Here is a 6145-nt window from a genome sequence, read left to right on the forward strand (position 1 = left end):
AGATTAACAGCTGATTTTTCAACAAAAACTTTTCAGGCCAGAAGGGAGAACCACAATATCTTCAAAGTGCTGAAAGGAAAAAACTTACAACTAAGAATACTTAACCCAGCAAGGTTATCATTTAGAGTTGAAGGGGAGATAAAGAGTTTCCCAGAAAAGCAAAAGCTAAGGGACTTCATCACCACTAAACAGGTTTTACAAGAAATAGTAAAGGGACTTCTTTAAGCAGAAAACACCATTACTAGAAGAAATATATATAAAAAACTCTCCCTGGTAAAGGCAAACATGTAGTACAGTAGTGGATCAACAGCAGAGAACTTTAGTATGAAGGATAAAAGAAAAAGTCGTAAATCAACTCTATGTACAATAATTAGTCAAGGGACACACAAAATAAAGGTCAGATATGACCTTAAAAAAATACACGGAAGGAGAGTAAAACTGTAGTGCCTTTACAACATGCTCCAACTTCTGCAGCACCACCTTGAAACAGACGGCTAGATACACAGGTTGTTACAAATGAACCACGAGCTAAAGCCGATAATAGATAAACACACATAAAAGAGAAAGGAATCCAAACATTACAGGAAGGAAAGTCATCAAATCACAGGGAAAGAAAAGTACAAAATCAACCAGAAAACTAAAGACGAAGTGGAACGAATACACACTTATCAATAATTACTTTTAATGTAAATGGACTAAACGCTCATCAAAAGACTTAGGATGGCTGAGTGGATTTCAAAAAACAAAAACCCCAAAACAATAAGGTGGAGGATTGCTGGGAAGATGGTGGAGTCGGAGGACCCTCAGCCCACCTTGTTCCACAGATACAATTAGATAATACCCGTACTCGTGTAGAAAACCAGAAAACAACCTGAAGGCAGAACAAACTCCACAATGAAATGTAGAGAAAAGACCACAAAGAAGAGGGTAGGAAGGGTGGACGCGCAGTGAGGAGCTAAATGGACCACGAGCCTGTCCACGGGAGGGAGGAATCCGCAGGCACAGGGAAGGGAAACAGACTATTGCACTGAGAAGATCACACGGGGAAGACAAATGCCCTTAACATTTGGCTTTGAAAACCAGAGGGGCTGAATTTTGTGAGTTTGTACAACCAGTGGGACTTAAAGCCTGGAATTCTAAAAATTAATGGGCCCAGCTGTGGAAGAGCCCAGAGGACGACAAGAAGCCCAGTCCTCGCCCTTAAAGAAAGAGCTCAACAAACAGCCTAGAGAGATACAGAACAGAAGCAGTAATTTGGAAAATGCCTGGGGCCACGGGAGGGAGATTTATTTACTAATCTCAGAGCTTGTCCCGGAGGGGCAGGGATCACTGGGATACTCCTCCAAGAAGAAAGAAACTGGCAAGCACCATTTCCCTCCCCCCACCACAGCATAAACACACAGCCACCTGCCCACCTGCGGGAACCAGTGCTGTGTTGACTTTCACTGCCTAACTTGCTTCCATGGCTCCCCGCTCCCTGGCCTTCGGGAATGTACTGCTTTTAGCCAGGCGTGCTTCAGTTCGCGTCAGGACCTCTCCTATAGAAAACCAGCGGTGTGCCAACCTTGCTAACACTGTTGCCCCACTGCACCCCACTAGACCTCATGTTGCGGATCCACCCCCTCCAATACACTCTTGGATGGAGCCCATTCAAATCCGGGCCACAAGCCTGGCAGTGTGCAAGCAGCCCTGACAGGGGCCAGCACAACTCCAAACGATTACTGCACCGGGGCGAGGGGAACATAACCACACACGCCAGTCTGACTGCCGACCCAGCAGAGGACTGAGGGCAGACATCTGCTCTGACTGCAGGTCCCACCCACCAACTAAAGCTTCGCAGGGAACAACACAGAGCACCCTGAAGTTTGGAGTTACTACATCTCTGGCAAATGCCTGACTCAACTCAAGCCCACAGCAGCCCAAGACTGGTCCGCTAATACCGCAAGGACCAAACACTGCACACAGCAGACAAAGAGAGCCGCTGAGGATGAATGGACTGAAGTCAAAAGTGGTCAAAACCACACCACAGTGCGTGCAACACACACAGGATACACCCCTGGGCACCAGGTTCCAGTGAACAGGGGACACTGCACTGCAGGACACTACAGGAACAAGTCCTCATAAAGCCATGACTTTCAAGAACAGGAGACATAGGTGACTTTCCCAACACAGAGAAACAGAGAGTTAGACAAAATGAGGAAGCAGAGGAATATGTTCCAAATGAAAGAACAGGACAAAACCACAGCAAGAGACCTAAGCAAAATGGAGATAAGTAATATGCCTGATAGAGAATCTAAAGTAATAATCATAAAGTACTCACTGGACTTGAGAAAAAAGTGGAGGACATCAGTGAGACCCTGAACAGAGATAACGAAGAACCAATCAAAGATGAAGAACACAATAAATGAAATTAAAAATACCCTCATGGAATAAACAGCAGGGTACCAAAGCAGAAGAATGAATCAGTGACCTGCAGGACAGAAAGTAATGGAAAGTAATCAAGCTGAGCAGATGAGAGAGAAAAAAAATGCAACATGAGAACAGACTCAGGGAACTCAGTGACTCCATCAAGCATAACATTTGCATTATAGAAATCTTAGAAGGAGAAGAGAGTAAATGGGGGGGGGGCAGAAAATTTATTTGAAAAAATAATAGCTGAAATCTTCCCAAATTTGGGCAAGGAAACAGACATCCAGATCTAGGAGACACAGAGATCCCCCAACAAAATCAACCCAAAGTGGTCCACACCAAGGCACATAGTAATTAAAATGGCACAAAAGTAGTGATAATGTGAGCATTTTAAAAGCCGCAAGAGAAGGGGAACTCCATGAGCCTATCAGCTGAGTCTTCAGCAGAAACCATGCAGGCCAGAAGGCAGTAGCATGATATATTTAAAGCACTGAAAGGAAAAAAATCTGCAGCCAATAATCTATCAAGCAAGGCTATCTTTCAGAATAGAAGAGGTAAAGAGTTTCCTAGATAAACAAAAGCTAGAGGAGTTCATGACCACTAAAACAGCCCTACCAGAAATGTTAAAGGGGACTAATTGAGTGGAAAGGAAAAACCATGAGTAAGAGTAACAAGTAGGAAGCACAAAAGCAGTAAAAATAAGTGTATCTGTAAAAATCACTCAAGCCATGCATAAAATAAAAGAATGTAAAGTATGATACCATATACCTAAAATGTGGGGACAGAGAACTGAAGAATAGGTTTAAACTTAAGCAATCATCAACTTAATGCAGACTGCTATATATGTAAAATGTTATATACAAACCTAATAGTAACCACAAATCAAAAACTAGTAACAGATATGCAAAAATAAAAGAGAAAGAAATCCAAGTAAATCATTAAAGAAAGCACACTTACCATTAGAGAAGGGAGCAAGGGTAGAATGTAATACAGAAGAACTATAAAAACAACCACAAGATAAGTATCAAATGGCAATAAATACATACCTATCAATAATTACTTGGAATGTAAATGGACTAAATTCTCTAATTAAAAGACAAAGGGTGAGGAGTGCCTGAGTGGCTCAGTCAGTTGAGCACCCGACTTTTGGTTTCAGTTCGTGTCGTGATTTCAGGGTCCTGGGACTGAGCCCGGCATTGGGCTCCACTCAGCATAGAGTACTTGTCCCTCTCTTCCCTCTGCTCCTCCCCCTGTTTGCACACGCCCACGCTTTCTCTCTCTCTCTAATAAATAAAATCTTTAAATCTTTAAAAAAAAATCTAAGATCTTTAAAAAATAATAAATTTAAATAAATTAAAAAAATAAAAGACATAGAGTGACAGAGTGGATTAAACACACACACACACACACACACACACACACACACACACAAACAAGACTAGGGGTACCTAGGTGGCTCAGTCAGTTAAGCATCTGACCTTGGATCAGATCATGATCTTGGGGTTCTGGGATCAAGCCCACATCAGACTCCCTCTTCCTCTGCTTGTGCTTGATCTCTATCTCAGATAAATAAATAAGGTCTTTAAACACACACACAAACACATACACACACACACACACACACACACACACATGACCCATCTATCTGCTGCCTACAAAAGACTCATTGCAGAACTGTAGACATATGCAGGCTGAAAGTGGGGGAATGGAGAAATATCTATCATGCAAATGGATGTCAAAAGAAAACCAGAGTAGCAAAATAGACTTTAAAATAAAGACTATAACAAGAGACAAAGAAAGATACTATATAATCATAGAGGGAACAATCCAACAAGAAGATATAACAATCTTAAATATATATGCACTCAACATGGAGTACCCAAATACATTAAAAGGTTAATAATAAACATAAAGGAACTAATCGACAATAACACAATAATAGTAGGGGACTTTAACACCCCACTTATATCAATAGACAGATCATCCAAACAGAAAAACAAGGAAACAGTGGCTTTGAACAACACACTGGACCAGATGGATTTAACAGATATAATCAGAACATTCCATCCTGAAATAGCAGAATACACATTCTTTTCAAGAGTATACAGAACATTCTCCACAACAGATCATATATTAGGCGACACAACAAGCATCTATGAATTCAAAAAGATCAAAATCACACCATGCTATGAAACTAGAAATCAACCACAAGAAAAAAATGTGAGAAGAGCCAAATACACAGATTTTTAAATAACATGCTACTAAACAATGAATGGGTCAACCAAAAAATCCAAGAGGAAATAAAAAAATACATGGAGACAAATGAAAATGAAAACACAACAGTCCAAAATCTTTGGGATGTGGCAAAAGTGGTTCTAAGAGGGAAGTTCATAGCAATACAGACCTACCTCAAGAAGAAAAATAAAAAACCAAATAATCTAACCTTACACCTCAAGGAACTAAGGAAAAAAAAAAACCAAAACCAGCAGAAGGAAGGAAGCAATAAGTATTAGAGCAGAAATTAGCAATTTGGAAACTAAAAAAATACAACAGATCAGTGAAACCAGAAGCCATCTCTTTGAAAAGATCAACAAAATTTATAAATCTTTATCCAGACTCATCCAATCAATCAACCAATAAATAAAGAGGATTTTAAAAAATCAGAAATGAAAGAGGAGAAAGAACTGACACCACAGAAATACAAAAGATTAGCAAGAGAATATTATGAAAAATTATATGCCAACAAATTGGACGACCTAAAACAAATGGATTAATCCTAGAAACACATAACCTACCAAAATTGAAGCAGGAAGAAATAGGAAAATTTCAACAGACCAATGACTAGCGATAAAATTGAATCAGAAATCAAAAAACACCCAACAAACAAAAGTCTAGGACAAGATGGCTGTGCAAGCAAATTCTACCAAACATTTAAAGAAGAGTTAATACCTATTCTCAAACTATTCCAAAAAATGGAAAAGGAAGGAAAACATTTCCATTCACATATGAGGCCGTATATGAGGAGACTCACTTCAGATCTAAGGACATACACTGACTAAAAGTGAAAGGATGGAAAAATATATTCCACACAAATAGGAAAGAAAGGAAAACTGGTGTAGCAATACTTATATCAGACAAAATAGATTTTAAAACAAAGACTGTAACAAGAGACAAGGACATTACATAATGATAAAATCAACCCAACAAGATATAACACTTGTAAATATTTATTCACCCAACATAGGAGCATGTAAATATATAAAGCAAATATGAACAAACACAAATGGAGACATTAACAGCAACACAGTAACAGTGGGGAACTTTAACACCCCACTTACATCGCTGGATAGATCATCCAACCAAAAAATTACCAAGCAAACACTGGCCTTAGAAGATACATCAGACCAGGTGGACTGAATAGATATATATACAAAACATCCAATCCAAAAACAGCAGATACAAATTCCTCTCAAGTACACATGGAAATTCTCTAGGAAAGATCACACATAGGCCACAAAATAAGTCTCAATAAATTTTAGAAGACTGAAATCATATCAAGCAACTTTTCCAACCACAATAGAATGAACTAGAAATCAATTACAAGAAGAAGGAAAAAAAGAAACACAAACGTGTGGAGAGTAAAGAACATGCTACTAAATAACTAATGGGTCAATGAAAAAATCAACGAGGAAATAAAATCCCTTTAGACAAATGAAAACACAACATTCTAAAATAT

The sequence above is a fragment of the Ursus maritimus genome, unplaced genomic scaffold (genome assembly GCF_017311325.1).
Source record: "Ursus maritimus isolate PB19 unplaced genomic scaffold, ASM1731132v1 scaffold_7, whole genome shotgun sequence".
Classification (NCBI taxonomy): Eukaryota; Metazoa; Chordata; class Mammalia; order Carnivora; family Ursidae; genus Ursus; species Ursus maritimus.